Source organism: Sciurus carolinensis, chromosome 13 (assembly GCF_902686445.1).
Source record: "Sciurus carolinensis chromosome 13, mSciCar1.2, whole genome shotgun sequence".
Taxonomy (NCBI): domain Eukaryota; kingdom Metazoa; phylum Chordata; class Mammalia; order Rodentia; family Sciuridae; genus Sciurus; species Sciurus carolinensis.
The window spans coordinates 56459803-56485875 of NC_062225.1; the positions used below are offsets into that span (position 1 = coordinate 56459803).

The following is a 26073-nucleotide window of genomic DNA, read 5'->3' on the forward strand; positions in this document are numbered from 1 at the left end:
ATTCTTTAAAAGGAAGTTCTCTAGGGACAGCTATCTTTTCATAGTCATTTATGTCTCAGGAGGCAATGCCAACATAAAAGGGGAAGTAATAGTAGTATCAGCCACTCAACTCTAAATCTCTATTAATATGCAAATAGTTAAAAGTCACTCTTCAGAGCTGGGACTTAACTCATTGAAAGCACCTGCTTAATATGCATGAGGCCCTGGGTTTGATCCCCAGCACCATCAATAAATAAATAAATTAATTAATTAATTAATTAATCGCTTCTCAAACTACTCTGACTTGGTCAAATTGCTTAAACTCCTCTGCCTTGAGTTTACTTTCCTTCCATCAGTAAAGTGCCTCATAAACATTTGCTTCTTCATTCATTGCCAGCAGCTTGATCTCTTGGAAAGTCACCAATGGTCACCACCAAACACCCAGTGTTGAAGACTGACTAGGATACCATATAACACGGAAAATATTGCATTGGCTTTTGATCCATGAGACAGAGAATTCTTAAGAATTCTATGAGTAAATAGGCCAAATCATTCATTTTCTCAATAAAATGAATTCCTTGCTTTTGTGTGGTACTTTTTGACTTCCCCCAACTCTTTTCTCCTCATTATTCCATTGATCCTCATTTCAGCCTCACTACCTCCCGGTCACTGTCCCACATTTGGAGTGAATAGTTTGTGTGATTTGCTTATCTTTTTACTCCAAGTTTCCAGCACTATGCAGACAAAACAAAAACAAAAAAGCAAACTTCAAGCATTTTCTGTTGTAAAACTTTTCCTTTCCTTGTATTTGTACATTCCTGTTAGTAAACTAGAGCAAGCATGCTTCTTGAAGTTTAAGCATACATTCCAGAGAGAGGTTTCCAAAACCAGAGCCACTGGGCAGTAGTATCGCCCCAATGACCGAGGGCAAGGTTGTTTGATAAAGTGCTTTAGAATTTTTTCTCCAACTTTACAAGGGAGGACAGAACTCAGTTTTATGTGAAAAATAGTTCAGCTTCACAAAGATTCTTCTACTTATAATGGAGGCAAACACTTGTTGGCACAGTGCTAAAGAAAACAGACTTGAGTCAGACAGTTGGGTCCAATGCTGCTCCTTCACTTTCTGACCATTAGATGTTTCTGCTTCATACTTCAAAGTGAAGCCTCCATTTCTTCAGCTGTAAAATGGGGACAATATTACCAGTCTCCCAGATTGCTTTCCTGAGGGTTCAATGAGAGAACTTACAGCAAACACTTATTACCTTATCCAATTTAACACTGCATTAATAATTACTAGTAGTTATCAATGTGATTTTTTTCTCTTGGCCTGATGTGCTCCTTTTAAAAGTCCTGTGAACCTGGGGCTGAGGTGCAGTTCAGTAGAAGAGCATTTGCTTAGTATGTTCAGAACCCTGGGTTCTATCCCTATTACAACAAAAATAAGTCAATAAATAAGTACATTACCTGCAACCCAATTCAGAAAAGGGCCACTTAGTGAGTGAGCCGAATGCAAGAGAGAACAGTGCTGTCTTTACTCCATGATCAGATCCTGACTCCTGTATATGGGCGTTCATGAGCATCACTGGGGAACACATTTAGGTGGTTAAACCCTGAGGGTATTTATGCTTGTCTATTTTCAATTCAAATGTACTTGTTGTCATGTGCTGAATGCCTAGTGCCACGTGATTCTCATATTAAAATTGGTGAGCCTGACCCAGGATTTCCCATAATTCAACATTTATTAGCCATCCCTACAAGTTTAGTACCATGCCAGGTCCTGCATATTTCCTCTGGGCACCTACAAAATTTTAGGCTTACTGTGTGGTGTGCTGCACAGACTGGACAGGTATTTTTGGGACCTAGAGGTGCAAAAGACAAGGAGGGACTGCCCAGGGCACCCTGGTGTCAGAGGGAACAGATCAAGAGATTGCCCTTAGTCCTCAGGTGGAGCATGTCTCAGAGCACAGGGACAGTCCTCCTCAGACTGATCTCATGCCATAAAAGGTTCAAGGCAGTCTGGTTCCAAGAGCCCATAAACCATGAAATGTCTACAATAGGTGCACCCAGGTGGAAATGAAAACTATCTACCTGCGTAGTGTTAATCCTTTTAATCCCAAGAACACCAAATCTTTTTCTGGTATCAACACTTCATAAAAAACACTGAGAGGGTTGGTGAAATTAAGATGCTCTAGTTAGATCAAGTTGTGACAGTGAAATGACTGAACAACACCAACAAAAAACCAGTGATCAACTTTTGTTTGAAACAAAACTCATCCAGAGAGAAATGATTTTTATTTGGGGAAGAGATCCAAGCAGTTCAAGAGGATACTATGCTTACTTAAGACAATAAATTTTACAACTCTGACTGAGTTGATTTCTTCTTTTTTGTTGAATCATCTTTATGATCACATAGGTCAAGTCCCACATAGTCACATTGATCGTATATAGGAGCCACAAATGATGGGAAGCGGATATTCATACACTTATCAGGAGAGGACTATATTTAGACTCTTCTGGTTTTTACAGTATGGATTAACTATCTTTCTTGAACTTTACAGGGAAAAAAAAAAGAATATTCTGGCTTTTAGAAGATGGTGGTATCCTTTGAAAAAAAGTTCAACATGACCTGAGAAGTTAACTTACAAGAACATGTTGAGTGGAGAAAGGAAAGGAAAGGACAACTGGAAGTCTTTCCCTTGACTTCTGTGTTCAACATCCTGATTTCCTCAGAATGTGAAAACCTGCAAATCTGTCTGAGCTCCACCTGATGACCATGGTGATACCCACACAGACCTTATTAGTCAACACAAGGGGCCTCTTAACTCATAACCCCTCCTCATCACAGACCTGAGGGCGAGAAGAGGGTTTTTCAGCCTGGGCACTCCAGATGTCTGAGGTTGGCTGATCCTTAGTGGTGGGGCATGTGCTTTGCAGAATGGTTAGTGGTATCTTCGGTTTCCGCCCATGGATGCAGTTGCCTCCCATGGTCCCCAGCCCCAGGTTTCAACTTCCCAAATGTTTCTGACATTGCCAAATGCCCCCTGGGGGTAAAATCACTAGCAGTGTTTGAGAACCACAGCGCTAGAGGAACATCAAGAATCAAGAATCACCTGTTCTCATCGGGAAGGTGACGAAAAATGGTCAAGTATCTGCAGCTGAGTTCAGTGTTTTTTCCTCCTAAACAATGCTGCCCCCCTAAGAAACAGGTTCTATTTTTTATCTGAGCTGGGGAACTGAGTTTCCTAAGTCTACTGACCGTTATGACAGCATCCCCTGGAGCTTTATGAACACAGGAGACTCCGGACTTAATGGGTGGAACAGAGAATCTCCTAGGGTCACCCAAGTGGCCTCCCAGTTGCAAATTCCCAGGGTACCCGCCAACTGAAAGCCAGGAGAAGCTGACAATTCCCAGGGGACATTTTAAAAGCCATATTCTAGTTACAGATTTCAAGTGTTCTGTCTCAATTCAAGCAACAGGAATTGAGAATCCTGAAGCTGAAATTCAGACGTGCTAAAGGAATGCTACCAAGAGACTGGGTGGGGTGTTCCTTGCTAGCTCTGCTTTGGTCAGAATCTAGCACTTTCTCTGTCTACTGTTGGAACAACGTGTTTCTCATTCCGGGCTGAGAGGGGCTCTTTGTAGGTGTGGCTTCACTTGCTAAGCAACAACAGTTTCTAAAAAAAAAGAAATTGTTGCCAACGATTTTACCTCTTCTAGAGCTAATGCAAACCATACTGTGAAATGGGGTACTATGCTAAATATTAAACCCATTCTGTTCCATCTAGAGGGACTAGAAATTGGAGGAATTCTGAAGACACGAAATCACAAGGTCGACAAACTTAACTTTAGAACCATTTGTATGTATTTTATACTCACAGGAATTTTATTTATGATAAGAATTTGAATGTCTCCTTTTCCATCCTTATTTAAAAAGATGGTGACATCATTTAGCTACAGTAAAGAACGCTTAAAATGAACTCATAGCCCAACTTGTTACTACCACTAAGGAAGAAGGGTGCGGGGAGCTCTAACAATCCTTAGCTTTTTCTCCTTCACAAAAATAACAGAAGGAAAGCTGCTACTGTAATCAGCAGTGATTGCAGGCATTTCCTGTATTTTTATATCAAGCTGGCTGTTTTTTTTCCATTACATACCCAGTGAACTCCAGTTAGGTCAAGACTGGAGAAAAACAGGACCAATTATGCCTCCAAACCCACAAATCTGCCTACTTAGCTCTGCTAATTTTATCATGTTGACTCCATGGTTCCAAGGAACCAGGGACAGAAAAACCTCCACGGGCCATTTGCTCTCCTCCTCTGACAGCCAGTTCGGTCCCTGGACTTCCCCTCCACTCCTATCTCATTCAGTCTCTAGCATCCCAAGAGGCCATGTTTGCTAATGTGTTCAAGCGAGAGGGTTTTGGATCAAGCCTCTACTGTGGGAGAGGCTTCCAGACTCCTGAGAGGTCACTGTTCCAGGCTTGCCTTTGGGCAAGTCATTGTCTAAGAATCATTCTTGTCATTGCTAGGAAACTTCATTCTCAGGCTTGCTCCCCAAGAAGGACAAGAAGGTTCTCTTTCCCATGCCTCACCTTCCAGCTCTTTGGCTTTAGTTTAAGTCCATGTCTCTTGATCTATCTTCTGTTTCCGAGAGAAGATTAGGACCCTCCTTACTGAAGTCAGCTCTTAGGCAAAAATCCTCAAATAGCCTCCTCCTCACTTGCTTTCGTCACTTCAAAGATTCCACGAAGCCTTCTCTACTGTGTCTCTGCATATTTTAAAAACGATGTTTAGCTCCTTGCTTATAGACCACACTGGCTTTTGCCGCCAATACAGTGATTTTGCAGCTTCTGGTAGCTAGTCTCTCTTTCAAACTTCTGAAAAGCTGTGAGAACCTTCTTAACCAATTTAAGATCATTACAGAAAGGAGATCAGATCTTTGGCAACTTTCAGCAGTTTCTCCTCTTTGGCCCACAACCACCCAAGTGCCCAACTCTCCTTTGTGTGTGCCATTTCAGGTAGATTTATCCCTGGCAGTGCTTCTTCTGCTCCATCTTAAATGGCAAGATCATGAAGGAGCCTCTCTGGTAATCAATTCTGCAAAACTGGCCTCTAAACTATTCCTACAGGGTTACTTGGCTCTGACAGTTTATTCAACTCCCTGTGCTACTTATCAACATTTTTTTCTTGTTGTTAGTATTAATCTCCTTGTCCTATGTAATTCAATATCATGATTTCAGACTCTTAGAGCTGGGGTGGACCTGAAAGGGCAACCAACTTTTTTTGTTTGTTTGTTTGTTTTATGGGAACAAAAATTAGAAATGCTTTTCTAGTCCATCTGCAGTTACGTTAGGAGACCCTACTCTTCTGATACAGGTGAACCTTCAGGTCCAAACTGGGCATTCTTAACAACATCACCCTTACAACTGATAGATCAATATTTAGTAATTACCTACCATGTAACCTGACTCACTGCTTAGGTATTTCAAAGGAATAATAATAATAATAATAATAATAATAATAATAATAATAATAAAACAATTACTAAGTCCTTTCTATGTATTTTCTGTGCATTCCTTCATTTAATATTGATAATAATCCATGAAGTGGTATTATTGCCATTTCACTTTTTTTAGTGAGAAAATTGAGGACCAGAAGAGAAAATAGAACTGGCCTAAAAGTCACACACAGAGCCAGGACCCACCCAACGAGTGTTCGTGGCTCACAGGTGTGTATCCCCCCAAGCCAGGCCGCATGTTCAGGCTACTCAGAAGTCCTGTGGAACGCACTGAGGCTTCTGCCTATGTGATTTCTGGACCTTGTGTTAAATTTGTTTCAGAATTCATCATTTCAAAGCTACTCAGAAAAATCTTTTTTTCTTTAATAAGCACATATTATTTTTGACATAAAATGGTTTTCAGAAATCAGGTTTACTCTAAAAGTAGGACTATTTAGCAAAAAAAAAAAAAAAAAAGCTATTCTCATAAAAACCTAGAGAAGAATAATATAAAAATATTCCAAGAAGTAAAAGCATTTTTCCCCCCTAAGAATGAAGTCTCCTGAGAAGACTGTTGAAGAGGAGCACAGTACTCATTGGGATATAAAAACTCTGGTTTTTTTTTTTTTTTTTAAAGTCTATTTCCTTATGGCAAAATTGAGAAACTCCCATTCTCCTGATGCCCTTACTTGCTTTCTGGAAGAGCAAATCTGGTAGTTTCCACAGTACATTTATTTGATCATTAATTGCTTTCTTCACTTTTCTTCAAATATCAAATTGGTTTCTTCTTCTTCTCCTTCTCCTCCTCCTCCTTCTTCTTCTTCTTCTTCTTCTTCTTCTTCTTCTTCTTCTTCTTTTTCTTCTTTTTTTGATACCAGGAATTGAACCCAGAGGTACTTAACCTATGAACCACATCCCCAACCCTTGCTAAGTTGCTCAGAGCCTTGATGTTTTAGTCAGCTATTTCACTACTGTGACTAAAAGAATCTGACCAGCACGATTATAGAGAAGGAAGAGTTTATTTGAGGGCTCATGGTTTCAGAGGTCTTAGTCCATAGAAGGCAGGCTCCATTCCTCAGGGTTTGAGGTGAGGCAGAACATCATGGTGGAAGAGTGTGGCAGAGGGAAGCAGCTTTCATCATCAGGAAGTAGAGAGAGTCTCCACTCTCCAGATACAAAATATATACCTCAAAGCCACGTCCCAATTCCCACCAGGGATTAATCCATTGATTGGGTTGAAACTCTTACAACCCAATCATTTCTCCTCTGAACCTTCCTGCATTGTCTCACATGTGAGCATTGTCTCACATCCAAACCATAACACTTGTTGAGTTGCTGAGGCTGGCTTCAAACTTGTGATCCTCCTACCTCGGCCTCCCAAGTTGCTGGGATTACAGACAGATGCCATCACACATGGGTTCAAATCGGGTTCTTGGATATTAAAGATAAAAATCCTTTGCTTCATGTTCCTTCTTATATGAAATTTGACCTACCTGTGTCTTTACTCCTGGTTTCACTTTCAACCATAGCAAAACACAAAGGCAAACACATATACACACCACCCACCACACATCACACCATTCTTTGGATTCTCCAAGTAAAATATCTTTCTGATAGCCACAGTTTGTTTTCTCTCTTCTGACCTAACCTCCAGAGAGCTTCTCATCTCCTCTCCTTCCCCTAATTTCAGTATAGGATGTTTTCATTCCTCTAATTTCTCCAGTCAGCCTTTTCAGGAGCTTTTTTCCTTGAATAAGCATCCTTCTCAGAAACAGTCTTCTTGGCAGGTATGGAACGAACAACTCTGGACAGTCCCACGGAAACGCAGGGGACACGCGCAGGGACCATGAAACTGCCTAATGAGCCAAGCGAGGTTGCGGGACATTAGTTTTGACAGCGCAGTCCAAGCTCAGCCATTAAATACCCCATGTCTTTTCAGGAGAGGGCACATGGTGGGGGTGAAGTGGGATGGGCTGGGGGAATACATAGAATCATCCCCCCTTCTTATTTCGTAATTGTTCCATGGTGCAACAGAATCAGGCAAGCTGTTGGCTTACCTGATTGCAGCTCTCCAATGTCCTTTCACATTTTTCTTAATCATAACTAGGATGAAAGCAATCAGATCATGGTTACTAAATTGTATATTACTCAGTTGCGGGAATGTTTTTGGTTAGAATCTGGATTGCGGATGCAAAGCAATTCCTGCCCACGTTTGCACACTGCTCTCTGAGAAGTTCCAAACAGCAGCTCTGGGCTGGGCGTGGTGGTGGGCACATGTAGTCCCAGCTCTACACTGAGTACCTTGGCACATGAGAGAAGGAGAGTCCATGGTTCCTGATCTCCAAGGGCCAACAATTTAGCTTGGGAGTCAATACTAACAAAAATGAAACATTCTGAGACTGAGCAAATCCCTACCCATGATCCAAAATACCACAAACTAAGCAAATGCTCATTTGCCTTTCGGGGAAATTTTACCCCAATCCTCTTGCCCCTGTAACATCATAAAGCGAGCTTTTATCCTTTGTAACTTTAGGCTTTTAGTTGACTAAGAACCCTAAGTTCCTAACAGTAAAGAATTTTGTTTGTTTGTCTTATGTTGAAAAGAAAAATAAAGATGAAGAATCATGTACAAAGATAAAAGAAAAGAAAGCAAGTGCTGGGAACACACTCCGTGAGCCGAGTTCCCCAGGGTACCCTCTGGGATGGGTGCTAATTACAGAGGGGGAGAGCAGCCTGTGTCTGGTTCCAAGCAGGTTCTAATTATAGCTCTGAATCTTGCTCCCATCTAAAACATTGATTTATAATCCAGATAGATACACACAAAGAATTCGGTAGCTTTGAAGTCAGCAATGATGCACATAGAGATATTTCCAAAATCTGGCCTCATGCATGCAGCGATGTCTCTCATTGATGGCTGGAGCCCATGGGACAGATACACACAGATTTGCCCTTCGACAATAAAGCAGGACCCACTGGAGAATGCTGGGGAACCTGCAGAAAAACATGGCTTCTGGATTCTTTCAGCTATGTGATTGGTGGTTCAAATCTCTGGGCAAGATCAACTAGATGGAAAATTTTCACTGGAGTTTTGGGGTTTGTGAGATATGCATTTCTTTGTGTAAAACACAAGTTAGGTGTTCAGACCCCCAGTAATGGTAATCTACTACACTGCCTTGCAGGAGCCTGGCAAAGATGGGAAGCAGCTTCTACCTGTGAAAGCAGAGAGGCAAGGCCAGGCAGCAAGGGTCCCAGGCTGAGCTTGGAAACTTTGTGCCTTTTTTTTTTGGCACTCCTGGGGATTGAACCACCCAAGGCATATTAGGCAAGCACTGTACCACTGAGCCAAACCCAGCTTCTTAGTTGTGCTTTACATAGCTGATAACCTATGAAAATGTTACTTTCCTGCTACCTTATTGGAATAAAAGCTGCCTAGGACTGAGCTACTCTGTGGCCAAGGAGGAATATCAGAGGCATCCATTTTCCAGCAGCATGATCCATGAGGATGGCCGTAGGACAGCTTGGAAACCTCCATGGGGCATCTCTGCATTTCCTCAGCAGCCCAGGCCAATGGGACAGGATAACCCAGGATCTTCTAGAATATACAATCTTGGGAAGAAGAACCCCTAAATACATATTATCAAGGCCTTAAATACTTTTTTTCTATGTTCTACCTTTTTCTTGGCTTAAATCTAGGTAATGGCTCTAATTCTCTAGGTATGCACACACATACTTCAAACCCCCGTCGGTATATTAGAATTCTCATTGACTCATAAGGCACCGCAGTGGGACTTTCTTGAAGGAAAGGGCTTTAGATTTTTCTAGAAGTCTTGGACTCTGGGAGGGCAATTTTTTTTTCTAGTCATGTTGGGCAACCGATGCCCAACTCTGGGAAAATCATGACCTTGACTTAGAAAAAATCACAACAAAGCCCCCTGACCACAGGAAACTAAGACAGACACAGAAACTTCCTCCGAGGGCAGGCCTAGCTCTGAACATATCCGCCCCTGTTGTAAACCAGAGCCAAGCCCTTCAGGATTCTTCTGAATGTATGTGTCTCCCTGCTCATTTGGGTCCAAAGGCCCAGTCTGGCAATTGTTCAGATATCAAAAATGTCAGAGGAGTGAGGAGAAAGGTGTTCCCATTAAACTTCTTTTTTTTCTTTTGCGGTACTGGGGATCGAACTCAGGACCTTGTGCTTGCAAGGCAAGCACTCTACCAGCTGAGCTTTCTCCCCAGCCACCCATTAAACTTGAATCATAGATCCAGGAAGCAAAACTAAAAGAGAAATGAAAACAAAGAAAAACGAATAACTAGCAGTATCTAGAATGTTCTTGAGGAGAAAACAGCAGAGGTGAAGCATAATCATGTCTGGTCCCTGCAACTACCAGGATTGAGCTGAACAAGTAAGTGGCTGGTGCTCCTTTCGGATTCACTGCTTTACGCTGGGCATGAGAAGAACTGCTCCTGTCATGTTGTCCATGTTGGTTTCATTTTCCAGGAAATCCCAAAAAAGGGTTTTGGTCCAAAAACCAACCCTAGTCAGTCAGAGAGAAAGCCCCTGGGAAATAGTGCCATCCTCTTTCCCACGGTCATGGCAGCAGCTGAAGACTCCACCTGTGGAGATTTATCTCTATGGTTCAAGACATTTTCTTTGCTAATGTCTAAATCCTTAGATGCAGCCTCCACCTTCGTTGGGTCCAAAGTGCTCCTACCCAGAGTTTCTACCTTAAAATGGGAGACAGAGCCACAGGGAGCATTTTGTCCAGTGAAAGAGATAATGATAACAACTAGTAACCATAATCTCATCTATGATTTGGGCATCTGTTAGGTCCTGACCACATTCTATGGGGAAGGTGTTAGATTAAATATTTTATAGGTAAGAAAACTGAGATTTAGAGAGATGAAGAGACCTCCTCAAGGTCAGACCTCTGCAAGTAACAAACAGTGCTGACTTCAGGGTTCTGCATTTAACTATGGGCTAAGAGAACATGTTCATGGTGACTACAAACAGAGCAGTCTAGAACTATATGGCTGTGTATTTAAGGTGATTATTGCCAACACTGTTGTGAGGTCCCTAAAGTCATTTGGTAGTTCTAATACAGCAATCATCACAATGACTGATAGGCATTGCTCACCGCCAAACCAAATACTGTGCTATACTTCTTGATGAACTGTCTTATTTAAGCCTCAAAACTTCCCTGTGAGGGGTACACTGGCAATAAGCCATGGATTCTAGCGAGCAATTTGTTTTTGCATTTCAGCAAATTTGACGTTAGACATATCTTGCAATTGGCAATCTCTCTTGTTAGTGGGAGGAAAACAAAAAAAAAGTGAGGAGGCAGAGAAAGAATCAATGGAATGAATAGAAAATAGTTACAAAAAGGATAGATATTAATCCAACTACCTCCATAATAAATTTAAATGCCTCAAGACCTGTTGTTTAACAGTGCCTAAATCTGTTGTTTAAACCAACCAGTGTGTGGTATTTTATTATGTCTAGTCTAGCAAACTAGTACAGTATGCTTGTTGATAAAGTTGTTTCCCATCTTAGTTTGGGTTAAGAATCAATCTAGATGTATACGGGAAACAAATAGTTAAGTACCTGGAGGGCAGATTGTGGAAGGTTCTCACTATCAGAGTGGGATAAGCAAGAGGAGGCAGGATGACCCATGCGATCACAGATTAGGATTGGAGACATCATTGTGAGCTTAGGTTTAGCTTAACATAGACACAGTTACACACAGAAATATGTATAGATAGGTTTATATCCATGAGTTAGTACACATGTAATTCCTTGCTCTGTCATCTGAGAGGGCCTGAAAGTAATGACACCCCATTAGCCGCAAGCATACCTCATACCCATATCTTGGTTTCTATTACCATTCTCCAGTAAAAGGAGGCAGGGATCCTTGGGAAAATGACTTATTTTAGGACTGGGGCAGGAAATATACCAGGTAAGCCTGAGGCATGTTATAGCACCAGAAAATAAGGAAGTCCTCACAATAAAACAGCCCCCCCACAAATGATCACAATCTATTAAAGAAATAAAGGAGTCAACTGATAGAGTTCCCAATGAGCAGATCTGGAATAACTTGAACCAAAAAATAAGTCATATTGGATTATAACCCAAAGTATAAAATAAATATCCATGATTTTATGCTAATATAAATAAATGAACAAATAAATAATCAGGGAGGAAATAAATCTCCCATACAGAAGAGTTCTAAATAACTTTTGTGGTTACTCCACCCTCATAAGTATGGAATTTGCATAGTGATTTTGAACTTCCGAGGAATACAGTATGGAAAAGGAGGGGAAGTGAGTAACTTCACCGTGGAGAGACCTTGCAGACTCTCTCTGCTTGCAAGCTGCCATGCGCTGAGCAGTTTCTTCCCCTGTACCCTTCTGCCAGATGTTCAACCTGACCTCATTTTACACTGTGAGATGGACATGAGCTTTTGGTGGTTGGTGGTGTAAAATTAAAAAAAAAAAAAAAAAAAAGAAAGAAAGCAAACCTGCAGACACTATCTCAGATACGTAACTAGGTAACTAAGGTCAATATCAACGATAAATCATGTTGACAGCATGTACCTTTGAAATCATGTAATAAAAAAATGGTACTTTAACTCTGGGGTCTTTCTCTCCAAAACTCATAATCGCTGTCTAATCAGAGAAAACCATCAGACAAATCCCAGAGGAGGATATTCAATAACATACCTGACAAGTATTCCTTAAACTGCTGAGGCCATCAAAACAGAGAAAATATGAGAAATTGTCCTAGCCAAAAGGAGCCTAAGAAGGCATGGTGTAAAGTGATGTAATGTGATATTGTAGATGGGATCCGGGGAGTAGGGTATGGAGGACATTAGGTAAAAACTCAGGAAATCTAGATAAAGTATGGGCTTAGCTAATAATAATATACTAACATTATGTTCCATCATTGTGGCAAACACACCAATAGAAGATATTAATGTAGAGGAAGCTGGGTGTGGAGTATACGAGAACTCAAGCACTCTCTGTAATATCTTTGCATTTTTTTCTAACTCTAAAACTATACTTAAATTAAAAAATTGAAAAAAAAATAGTATGTCTTAAAATCAGAAGTCTTGAATTTATCAAACTGTGACATGATCCACACTCTACAGATGTGGAAATCAAGCCTAGAGCTGTAAGGACAGTCAGTGTCTTCTGAGGAAGTTTCTGACTACTGGCCAGCAAAAAGGGCACTTGAGTGGTATACTGGTAAACATCTATCAGTGGCTTTCTAGCAGGGGCGACCTTCACCTTCCGCATTTGCTGATTTCCATGATGTAAATATTCCCACCATGGCTGACTTCAAGCTACCAATGCAATGTGACCAAACATGCTGGGAAGAGGTCCACACATCCGCTTCACACTGGGTGCTGTGGTTGATTTGCACCACCTTACAAGGGCAGATTGCAAAATATTTAGGAATTTTGTGAGCTGGTTGGTAAACATGGGAATCTTAATTTGGCCCCATGGGGAATATTTGCAGCACAGAAATGAACAAATGCTACAAATCAGGTTTGCTCTTTTTTTTTTTTTCCCAGAGCCAGTTTATCAGCACACATCATTAAAACATCAGAGTACTGGTTCTTGGCTCTGTCTTTGTCACTAAGGGATGAAGTGACCTTGGACGAGTCTCTGAGTTTCAGTTTATTCATCTATAAAAAATAGAACTGGAATAGCTAACCTCTTCAATTTTCTTCCACCTCTGGAATTCTTTTAAATAGTGGGCCTATCTTTCATAGTTCCCACATAGAATACAACGCAAGGTCATATGAGTGTGCACTTAGTGTTTTGAGAATCATTCCATAGCCCTTAGGGCTGGGGTCCCTGGTCACCTCTCAAACTTATTCCTCACCAGGCCTCCCTCTGTGCACTGAGTTCCAGGCACACAGGAATTCTTCAGACCCACAGGCCCATGTGGTGTTCTCTCCTCCCCTTCCCTAAAGCCTCTGCACATCCTGTTCCCATTCCTTGGCATACTCTCCATGTCCTTTACTCTGGCCACCTCCCACCTACCCCACTGGGCCTCTCTGGGAGAGGTCACTTCCCCCAAAAAGCCTTCCCTGACTTTCTCCAGACCAGCTGAGGTCTCTGTTTCCTTGGCAACACTTTTTATTTTCCTCCATCATAAATCTTATCAGTTTTTATTGTTATTGGTTGTTTTATTATCCACCGTCCCCACCCAAATTTAAGTGCCAAGAGGGCAGAGATTATCTCTTCTTTCCATGGCATCTTGAAGGCCTGTACCCGGCACACCAAGGTGACTTAACAACCATTCTTGACCACGTGAATGAGTGTCTGCCCAAACACTGCTGTTCAGACAACAGATACGCTTCCTTGGTTACTCCCCGACAATCAAGGAATCCCCTTCAAGCCAACGCTTTTGCATGAACAGATGGCCAACAAGGGAGTGAACTCCATCCCTGCTCCTGAGGGTGTGTTGCCACATGACTGTAGGATTCTCAACCCCAATGGGACCAGGACTTTCCAAACAAACACCCCTGTCCCTAGACCAGGAGTCCTTGCTCACATGGTCTGTAACAGCCCCTAGAGGGGGCTCTGTCTACCACAGGGATAAGTATTTAACTTGGCAACATCAGAACCTTAAAAAAAACCTTCTCATCTGATTAAGAGGGAGGGCTATGGATAAATTAGAGAGGGGAACCCAGAGCTGGTGATTTCAGACACTACGAACTGAACACGGATTCACATGCCAGTAAGTCTTACATTCCATCGCAGAATCATGGGCCATGATCTCTAAACCCCCTCCGAGGGGGCATCTGGACACTCTTGCTATGCAGAGTCTGTGACCCTCCAGAGCCTCACTAATGTAATTTTGAGACAGCATTGTTGGATATTCATCTTCAGATTTTGTTCAAGCTGTTCCCAGACCAAACAATCTTGGGGTCACAGAACTAGATCATCCAATCTGGCCATCATATTGTGTAGGAAGGGAAACTGAGGCCCAGAGTAGAGAAGTAATTTGTCTAAGGCCACCCAGCTCTGATGGAGCTTTATTAGAGTTTTGGCCCTATTTCTAGCCAGGTGAAATAGGCAGTGCACACTGAAAGGAAGCCCAGAGACCCCAGGGAGGTTGGCCCAGCCAGAAGTCCATTCAAAAATTTCCCCACCTCCCTGGAGATGTTTTCTTGATGCATTTGAATAAATTGGCCAAGGAATCAGAGGCCACTGGGTAAAACCATATGATACATCATGACTTGTGGAAGTCCTCTAGGATCATTTAATCAGGAAATAGTTACAATACAGTGTGAGAGATGCTGACATATGCTGTAGCAGATGCAGTGTTCACAGGAGGAAGAAATGACTAACTTTGCTGCACAGGGCCACGAAAAATAAGACTGAATCTTAAAGGATGACAAAAAGCATGATGTTCCGAAGCACGGGAGATCAACACAAAAGCACACACCGTGCATGGGCCTGCCAGAGCTCTGGCCGTGAGCGCTCCTGTTAGGCTCCAGAAGGGACTCAAAGAAGAGGTCAGTGGGAGAAGCACCTGGGAAGACAGGCAGGGTCAGTTGCGGGTAAAAAGAGAGCTGGGTGCAAATTCCAGAGATGAAGCCAGCAAGCGCCAGAGCTTGTGCATGGTGTTGTGTAAGAGGCAGAAGAGTCTGGACATTATCTTGAGATAACACAGCCATTAAAGGCTTCTGAGCAATTAAGTGCCCCAAATCCTTGCTTATGAGAATCAATCAGCCAGGAATGGTAGGAGAAAAGACCCAGAGGCGAAGAAGAGAGATGGTGGCATAAAACCATCAGCGTCAATCCTTCAGCCTATGACCTCAGGACCAGAGAGGAGTCCTTCCCTGCTTCCCTTCACTGTGGTCCCTGCCCCCAGTCCCACCTCCAGCCTAAGTCACCTCCAAACAAACAGCCAACCTCACGGAGACCAGCCTGGCTGTTCACACAGGACTCCGCTTACCACCCGCAAAACCCACGATTGTTTGCCAAAACAATCCCCATTTTAATAGCTCAGTCATTAGCAAAAGGCATTGAAGAAACAAAATCCATGACTCAACCTTGGAGAATTCAGTCCCGACTGCTGAATACATTGAAACAATACTTGTTCCAAGATTCCTTTTTACTATAAAACATGGCATAGTCAGAAACTAAAACTAACACTCAGTTACCAAATTCCTCTTCACAGGACATGTTCCGATGCCTCCAACCACATTGTATGGAAGACTCTAAACAGACAAGTTATTTTCATCAGTTTGCCAATCAGCAGGATACATCCATGATGAAATTTCTGAGACACAAAGTGAATCTCAGCAACTACACTCTCAGTCACTAACATTTAGTGGATGCCTATTCTGTACCAGACACAGTTCTTAGAACTTTACACGTTTTAACTCATTTGATTCACACAACTTCTCTGTGGGGGAGGTAACAATTCCATTTTACAGATGGAGACACTGCGGTTTAAGGAAGTTACGTTCCTTGCCCAAGGTCATATATTGAACAAGCAGTGGAGGCCGCATTGGAGACCAGGACTTTCCGAGTTGTGTTCTTAGTCACTGTTCAGTTCTATGCTAGGTACCAGGAGAACCACGGAATCAGAAGATCACAGAGTCCCTGGTCATTTTTGCTTTGAACACACATTATTAGCTGAAACATTCAAACAAATTTAATCAGGAATTTCCCTCTGGTTCCAAACTTCCTGTTTGCCCTGAACATCCGATGTCAACGGGAGTTAGAATTCTACTTCTGATCTGGTCAGCAATAACTCATCTTCCTCAGAGCAATGTAAACTTGGCTTTCATCCCAACCAGCTTCATCTCCACTCTCTCCTCCCCTCCCCTGCATCATGTCACAGTGACTTCAGCCATACTGCGATCGGCAGGTGACCCTGGCTGAAACCAGTTAGGAGTAAAGATGGTCTTACTCTCAAGCAAATTTGGACTTACAAAAAAAGAAGATCCTGGGCTGATATTTAGCTTTTCTTCATCAGGGGGCCAAGTCCTTCACTTATGTAGCATGGGAGAGGGACGTAATGACTCTCATGATTAATATGCACATTGCCAACGTCAGCTGATTTGTTGAGGCAAACCATACAGGACCTGATGGTGGGGACTGTGGGGGAGTTCAAGAAGGTGACTGGTGCAAAGGGAGCCTGAGAAGGAGGTCAAGGCACCAGTCAGACTGTAGCTTTCCAGTGCAAGCAGATCCATCAGCCTCTCCCAGCCCATTGGTCACTGTCCTGCACCTTTATCAGTGCAGTTGGCCCTCCAAATCCATGGCTTTCTGCATCTGTAGATTCACCCAACCTTAATGAGAAAATATTTTTATAAAAGTTGTGCCTCAAATCCCAGCAACTTGGGAGGCTGAGGCAGGAGGACTGCAAGGTTGAGGCTAACCTGGGCAACTTAGCAAGACCCTGTCTCAAAATAAAATGAAAAAGTCTGGGAATGTAGCTTAATGGGAGAGCAACCCTGAATTCAATCCCCAGTACTGAAAAAAAATTATGTCTGTATTGAACATATTGACAACTTTTAGTCATTATTACCAAAACAGTACAATATAACAACTATTTACATAGTATTGACTTTGTTTTAAATAGTCCAAGTAAACTAGAAATGATTTAAGGTGTCAAAGGGGATGTACATAAGTTACCTTCTTTGTGGGTGGGTCTATACCTTCCAAGACACTGGTTGAGCCTCAAAACAATCTCCACAGACACTTTTATGATCATTAGCTTATTTAACTCTCACAACTTATGCCAAGTCCACAGGTCTTGCCATCTTACTTTACTATTTATTATTAGTGCCATTTACAGATGAGGAAACTGTGGCCGAGAGATGAAACCATTTGCCCAGGGCTACACAGTAAGTGACAATACTGGGACTTGAACCCAGATCATTGGTATGAGTTTGTTAAAGCTTCCATAATAAAAACCACAGGTTGATGACTTAATCAACAGAATTTTATTTTCTAAGAGCTGGAGGCTGAAAGTCCAAACCCAAGGTGCTGGCAGGCTGGTTTGTTCTGAATCATCTCTCCTTGGCTGGCAGATGGCTATCTTCGGGTGTCCTCACATGGCCTTCCGAATGTGCTTTTCTGTATCCCTAACTTCTTATATGGACATGGGTCACATTGGGTTAGGACATACTCTAATAACCTAAATTTACCTTAATCACCTCTTTAAGGAAGGACCTTATCTCAAAATATTGTCATATTCCAAGGTACCGAGGGTTAGAGATTCAACTTGTGAATTTGGGTGAGGAGGACATAATTCAGCCCATAGCACCTTCTGACTCCAAAATGTCCACCAAACCAATATTTATGATGCTGTGAATTGTACTAAGCACTCTGTCAATGTTGTCTCATGTAATTTTAAAACAGTCCAAGGAGTGTTGCATTATAATTCCCACGGCACAGTGAAGAAACTATATTACAAACAGTTTGATTATCCTGCCCAGGAAGACACAAGATGAGGCAGACCCAGTATCCAGCTCTACTTCTCTGACCCACACTCAGAGCTGTCTCCAAAATACAACTTTGTTTCCCACACAAAACTGCAGGGTCAGCAGCAATAGGGACAGGGTGACCTGACTATGGCAATGAAAGTGGTAGACAGTATCTAGAAAAGTCTTTTTTGGGAAGATCATAAATCCTGTGGACAATAACAGTAGCTACCTCATAGGGTTGCCACTGCTGTGGCTGTGGTTGCTGTCCTTATTGTTGTTATTATTGACTTTGGATAAAGAGGATAGGTAGAATGCCTGCTAGTAATTTTCTCTTCACCCCCAAACTACACACAAAAATGGGAGAACAAGAAAAGAAACAACAGCCACACAATTTGGAAGCTGGAATGCAAATGGATGAGTTGTAAGTAACTCATCCAAAGCTGAATCCTGAACCAGCAATGGGGAAAGTCAGGAAAAAGTAAATTTATGTTGCATAATTTCACCCTCTTCTCCAAAGCTCAGGAATAAGTGGTAAGTTACCTGTGGAGAAGATGGTGATGCAGAGAAAGAAAATCAGAGTTTTGACTGAAAAGCAGTTATAAACCCAGATTCTTTTATTTCCTCTTTATGCCCCCAGAGGTTGATTCTCTGGAGAAGAGAAGAGAAAAGGTCTCCAGACCTGGGGGTAGGGGGCCAGGCACCAGGGTGTAGTTGTAAAAATAGGAGAAATAGGCAAACACAGGTACTCTGGCAGTTGGTCCTCCAGCCCTCTCCCTTCACTGAACTCCTGCAGTGCTGACTGTCAGAACTCCCTGCTTCACACCGGACACTAGAAGGTGATCCTGGGGTAATCTAAGCACTTTAGGAGGAAAGGTCTAAATATATTGATAGAGTTTTCCATGTGGCTAGCTAGATTAGCCTAGCATGAACCCATATCAAATGATAGTTACAGAAAGAGAAAAAAGAAAAGAAAGCATTAAAGAAGAAAAACATTTTCTAAAACTGAAGGGCTCAATTTTCAAACATGAAAAGATCTATTCAGGGGTCAACCCAGTGGATGAAAAAAGACCTATACTTTATCATTAGATAATTTCAGAATAATGGAAACAGAAAGCTGTAACATTTCTGGAAAAGTGAAATAGGTTCACACAAAGGATCAAGAATCAAAATTACGTTAGACTTTTTAATAGCAACAATGGGAGTAAGGAGACAGTGGAATACTTCCAAATTTCAAACAAAATCAGTTTTCAAGTCAGACTGCTTTGCTTGGATTAACTTTCATCAAATTTGAGACATAAAGGGAAACTCTCAAGAACTCATATTATATATTCTTTCTCAGAAAACTATTGCAGGTGCTACACAAAATCAAGGGAGTCTAGCAAGAAAGAGGAAGATGGGAGATATAGGAAACAGGAGCTTCAACACTGGACAGCAAGAAAAGGAAGCCAAGGATCACAGTGATGGGGGAAGCCCAGTGGCACAGAGGGCATCTTCATACTGGGGCAGTTTAGAAGCTTCTAATTTATCCCAGAATAGGAAATTGAGAGAATACCAATTACATCTAACCCTCCTAAGGGATAATGTAGACAATTTGTAAGTTGGTGGGTAAATTAATAATGAGTACACAGAAAAACAAAGAGATAATTAACTCCAGAGGAAACAAACAAAAAGTATAGTCAAGTGAAAGTATTTATGACATACCACATGACTTAGTTCCAAAGTGTATTTTGCAGTCATCATAATGTGTACATTGTATATTCATTTAACCCAAAGTACAATAAACTGCATAGAGAGGATGAGGGACATGAGGAAGGGGGAATGTTTGTGACAGGGCATAAAGGGTGGGTAAGCAGGAAAGAGAACTAAACCCTCATTTTCCATAGAAGAAAGTAACTAGGTAGGGCCTAAAATACAAACAAGTAACAGTAATACAATGTCCTGTGGAAACAGAGTTCCATACTGAAAGCTAAAAGAGTTGAAAGTGTCGTTTGTTTGGAAGGGAAAATGATGCAGGGGAGAAGAGGATAGAAAACTGTTCTTTATTGCTCTAAACACCTTGCAGAACTGTTTGATTCTTTATTTGTATTTATACCTTTGATTAAAATAACACTTAAGTTTCATACTATCTCTCTATGTAAACTTGGGTGAGTTACTGCCCAATTTTCAGTGTCCAAATTCCACATCTATAAAATGAAGGAGCTGGATTATGTAGTCTCTGAGGCCTTTGATTAAACATTCACTCATCACTCCTGTCATAGTAGCTGATATCCTCCCACTACAGACTCCACCATTAGAACCTTGGGAGTTTGATATTAAAATGCCACTTTAATATAGGGGGGGAGAAAGCTAACAGCTAAGAACAGTCCTTGGTGACCGTGTTCTATTGGTTACCAGGTCCTCAAACACTGGAAAGGCAAAAATAGAGGATCACTCCACCATCCACTCCTCCCCTGATTTGCATTATCTTTAAATAAATGAATAACAGACTGGAAGGAGACGAGGCTGTATTAGACCTTAATATTAGTGTTAGACCTTCCGGTTATTAACACAAGTTTAACTAGAGACATTTTTGTCAGGATATCCCCAATTGTGCCAATGACAGAAGGCGACTCCAGGGATCTAGGTACACACTCTCCCTTTGACTATCAGGAAGGCCAGATTAAAGTCTGTCTGGGCTTGGAGAGCACAGCTAGTGTGACAGGCACCCAAGGGAGATGACTCTGCAAGTGAGGACAATGGTTCATTAAGGAACAGAAGGCTTGGGAAATTTAAGGAGCAGGGGAACTTTGCAACTTAAAACTTCCCTCTATGGTGGACGAGTACCAAATTTTAGTGCTCAAATGTCAAATGTTAATCATTCATATTACTTTACATAAATAAAATGACTGTCATTCCCCATTATTTTCACATCCTCTACCAATTGGACTTCTGGCAACTACTCTCAACTACCTGATGCAGGAGACAAATGAAGCAGGTGTTATCTGTACTTCTCAAATGGAAACAAGTCACAACGAGCTTCTATAACTTGCTTGAGATTTCTTAAAGGAACCTGTGGAAACTATTAAACTGCTTACCCTTGGGCTGCTATGAGATTGGTGATGAAACTAACTTCACACCTTTCTTTACTGCTTACAATTTTGTTCAGGCTGGGAGTGTAGCTCAGTGGTAGAGTGCTTGCCTAGCAAGTCTGAGGCACTGAGTTTGATTCTCATCACCACATAAAAATAAAAGAAATAAAATAAAGGTCCATCAACAACTAAAAAATATATTTAAAAATTTTTTATTTGTTCATTGTCTCCTACTTTTTTCATTTTAAAAAAGTCCAACTTTACCAGAAGGAAGGAAAAAGGGTAAGAAGGAATTCATTCTTCTAATGTGATTCCAGAATCTCTTTTGGAGCCTAGGTTGGATAAAAGATCCCCAATGTTCTTTTGATAGATCTTAATAAAAAATCAACTCAATGTAATCTTATTTGACTAGCTAATATGTATTGAGGATTTACTGAAGCAGGCATTCTTCAAAATCACTTAGAGCTATTAACTCATTAAATCCCTTCAGCTTCACAGAAGACAGGCACAAGTGTTAATCCCACTTTCTAGATGAAGACACAGAGACAGAAAGCATTAAGACACTTGGCCGAGTTGTGGAGTCTGTGTTCTTTACCACCCTAGATGCATAGTACTCCTGGCTTTTGGATTGTAAAAGAATAAAAGGTGCATTTCTATCTGTGGAGCTCGCCTCTCAGGGTGCTCCTCTCCTACTCTGAGGCCCATCACAACCTCTCTTTTCTCTAGGACGTGTGGACAGAGGAGCAGTCTCTGTCAGTCACTGCGGTTGAACATGTACAGGCACTGAGCATGAGGCAGAGGAGGAGAAAGTTCCCTTGACCAACTTTGGACAGAAGATCCACCTTTCAACACTTCTACCTCTCCCAGTGTGTGTGAGTAAGTGGGGTGGAGAGGGACTTTGCAAAGCCACAGCCAGTTAGAGTGGGAACATAGTGATCTAATGCAGTGTCCTGCACATAGATTTGACACTGACCATACCTCGTGCTGCCTGGGGCAGGTGGACTGACCCTAAGAAGCACCAGAGAAAAATGGGGCTGTGCCTATGAGCTTGGGTCATCTTTCAAGTATGAAACACCAGCCAGAGATCACTGGCCAACTTGCTGCTGAGTTGGAATGTGTATAAATTCCAGCAGGAAGGCTGGAAAATTCAGTCTCAGCTTTAGCAATGGAGTTCATTCTCCAAAGCTTGATCTTGCCAATTTCCTAAATAAATTGTCTTTATCTTGCAAAATATGGTCTCTGTCTGGCTTTAGAACAGCCAAAAACAAATAGGTAAGGACATATAGAGCCTCTCAGTCAACCTCTACTGACCACCCTCTATGGCCCTTCTGTGGGCACTTGGAACAAAAGCAACATGAGGCACACAGTCCCCTGAAATCTGTAACATAAGAGAAAAAGGAGGAATTGAGTATGCTTTATACTTAAGGAGTAAAATGTGTATGCTGTGCATCAGGAATGCTTTAAACAGAGACTTTCGAGCAGTACACACCTATGAGGTGGCGACCCCATGGACTGGAATGTTCTGGAGCAGTACAGACCAAAAGAACAGATATGTATTAAACACCAACCACAAACAGGGTACAGTTCTAGACCACTCAGGTAAGTACCCTCTGGGGCAGTTCTCACCCACAGACTAGGCATCTTAAGTACAAAGACAAGGTTTGTAAAGGAAACCTGTTAAATGCATGGTTCAGAGAGATGCTGTGTTGCTTAGGGGAGATCTGATGTCATGACTGGGAAAGCCACACACAGCGGGGGGCACATGACACAGTAATGAAGGCAGAATGGAATTTCTCTAGAGCTCTGGTCCCCAAACATCTGGAGAATACTTTAAAGGCACACAGATTCCTGAACCCATAGCAAACCCACTGCATCAAAAGCTCTCGGGGTCCTACCCTGGTGTCTGCATTCTATTGTTAGTGTGACAAAACATACACAGAAGTAGACGGAAGAATGACCTCCACATACCCATCACCCAGTTTCAACAATCGTCAACCCGCGACCATCCTGTTCACCTAGACCCTTATCTATTTCTCTCCTCTAGTATTACGGTATCAGCATTTTTTAAAACCTGGGACTCTGAGACAGTCAGACCCTGGGGGTGAACTGGTAAACACTCATTAAGACAAGGGAATCCCAGGTTCAGAGGGAACAAAGTACCAAAGAAATGAAAAAAGAGAATAGTATTGGGGTAGAATAGCAAATAATCTGGAGAATCTAGAGGGTAGGATGCATGTTTAGGGTGCTGACAGAAGTCAAAAGATCATCAGCGGCCACTAAGGGCTCTGTTAGCACATCAGGTGTCTTTGTGAGAAACACAATGCTAAAACTCATGTCGAAGCTTCATTGCTGTTGTGACGGTATTGGGAGGTGGGACCTTTAAGAGGAGTTAAGTTATGTGGGGTCCGTCTCCATGAATGGACTAATGCCATTGTCCCCAGAGTGGGCTTATTCTGTCTTACATATGCCCCTCATCTCTGCCCTCCTTCCTTTTTCCACCAGTGTTTTTGGTCTTGGATCACATGATGCCTTCCACCACATTATGACATAGCAAGGAAGTCTCCTCAGATGCTGACACCTTGATCTTGAATTTCCTAGCCTCTAGGAAATTCTGTGAGCCAAGAATGCTCTGTCCCTTATAAATTACCCAGCTCAGGTATTGTGTCATAACTGTACAAAATTACCTAAGACACACACAAAAAAGATCTCTGGGAAGAAAAGAACCACCTCTTTCTTGAGGTTGAAGCTACCCACACGAGTAGAGAGGAGCTAGCGCCATTCCTTCTCACTGCCCACACCCTTCACTTCCACCTGTGCCCAAGCCACAGAGCTGTACAGTGCCAGGGTGACATGGAGTCTGAGTCCACACAGGGGTTTGGGCTTTCTCTTATCAGGGTCAAAGGATGCTAAGAAGGGGATCACGTGAAAATCATCCTGTGTTTTAAAATAAAACTGAGGAGCAATGGAGGGGGAAGAAGACTGACTGGGAGGGTGGAAAACCAAGAGTCACTGAATGATTGTTAATAAACGGTTAAAAATCATCCATGGAACCTGGCACAGTAGTGCACACCTATAATCCTAGTAGCTCAGGAGTCTGAGGAAGGAGGATCTTGAGTTCAAAGCCAGCCTCAGCAACTTAGCAAGGTGCTAAGCAACTCAAGGAGACCCTGTCTCTAAAAAAATTACAAAATAGGGCTGAGGATATGGGTCGGTGGCTGAGCGTCCCTGAATTCAATCTCAGGTACAAAAAAAAAAAAATCATTCAGGGAAAGAGGGAAGAGGGCCTTAAAGGTCAAGCTTCAAGAGGTAGAGATTCAACTTTTGTTTTGGGTTCTAGAGAGAACTGGGAGCTGGATACAGAGATCAGAGAATCATAGGCACATCAGAGCCATTCCAAGTCAAGGGAAGGTTGAAATTGCCCAGGGACGGTATTTGGGGTAAGAATAAAGAGGGGTGAAGGCCCTGCAGAAAAGTAGCACTTAAAGAATGGAGCAGGAAGGAAAGGAGCCAGCCCAGGTTCTGTGGTGATCAGGGAGAAGGGAACGATAGAGAGAGAGAGAGAGAATGGTTCATAGAAGCCAATTGGAGCAAAGGTGGTCCAGAAATATAAAAAGTTCTGGAGTACCTAGAATAATGAGCTGAAGAGTTTGAGGTTGGACTTGAAAAGGCAGCGTAACAAACTATCACATGCACAGCAGGAGCTGGTCAGTTACACTTAGTATGCTTGCCACTTACCAAGTATGGCCTTGGAACCATTATTCCAGGAGTCTCTATCCTTGCCGGTAAAGTGTAGATGACTTGCACCTAACAGGGATGGTGTCGGGGAGACATCCCAAGGGATGGCAATTTTTCTTGTCACCAGGCACTGACAATTAGCACGGATGATCTTTTTACATCTCTAACTAGCTTGCAAATTGCTTTGGGGGCAAGGATTAGAGTTTAAGAGTAATTGAAGTCAATGATCATATTTGATATGAGTTGTGGGCAAGGCAAGAAAATGAAGAATAAGAATAAAAAGATAAGGATTTAAAAAGGAAGAAGAAATGGTCCTTCAGAGAGTTTGCAACTTAGTGAAGGACACACAGGAGGTCTACCTCTAATGGAAGGTGCAGCAATGAGGGCATCGAACAGCAGTTCATTCACCAACGAGAGCATGAGGGATTCAGAGGGTCACTCAGATGATGGGGCCAGGCAGACAGCACTGCAAGTGGCCTCTGGGCCAGTGGACTCAAAACAAGGTGTTGTGGGAAGAGAGGCGAGAAGGGTACACGGGGCTGTGCAAGACACTACCTGAGATGACTCCCGATGAGCCACACCCCACTGTGATCCTGCGACCCCTTCCCTTGAGTAGGTGGAACCTGTGACTTACCTCTAACCACTGGAGTAGGCAAACGTGAGGTGATGTCACTACTGAGATTACATCACATTCTACGGCAAAGGTGCAGAGTTTTGTAGATGTAATTAAGATTCCTCGGTGGGTCTGATTAGAGTCCTTCAAAAGAAGGCCCAGCCTGGGGTGTAGCTCAGTGCTAGAACATTTGCCTAGCATGCACAAGGCCCTGGGTTCCATCCCTCACATAGCAAAATAAGTCAATGAATCAATAAGGGGCAAGGCCTTCTCTGAGTTTAGTGACTTAAAGCAGGAAAAAATGTCTCTCTTGCTGACCTTGCAGAAGCAAGCCACACCAGTTCTAAAGCTTCAAGGAAAAGAATCCTGCCATCAGCACACGGGCTTGGAAAAGCAGCCCAGACCTCAGAGGAGAATGTAGCTTCGCTGACACCTCAATCGCAGGCCTGTGTGACCCCAAACACAGGATGCAGGTGAGCGGGGTCTGTGCTCCTGCAAACAGGGAGATAATAAATCGGTGCTGTTTGAAGCCTCTGTTTGTGGTTATGGGTTATGTAGACAATAGGAAATAAATGTGTTTGTGTGGAGGGCCATGGTAGGCAGGATAAAAAGTAAGGGGTTTGTTATGTGGGCTGGAGAGGACCGCTCACTATTTTTTCCTTGCATTAGGAAGTTGAGAGATAACAGAAGGAAGGGAAGCCTGGGGTGGGTTGACCAGAACCCCCA

The 26073-nt window shown here is 42.4% G+C and overlaps 1 protein-coding gene across 2 annotated transcripts in view; it reads right to left on the reverse strand.

The window, feature by feature from the left end:
* The window catches only part of Prkce (protein kinase C epsilon), a 466464-nt gene that overhangs the window by 58397 nt on the left and 381994 nt on the right, over window positions 1-26073 (reverse strand). The gene's annotated exons all lie outside the window — the stretch shown is intronic.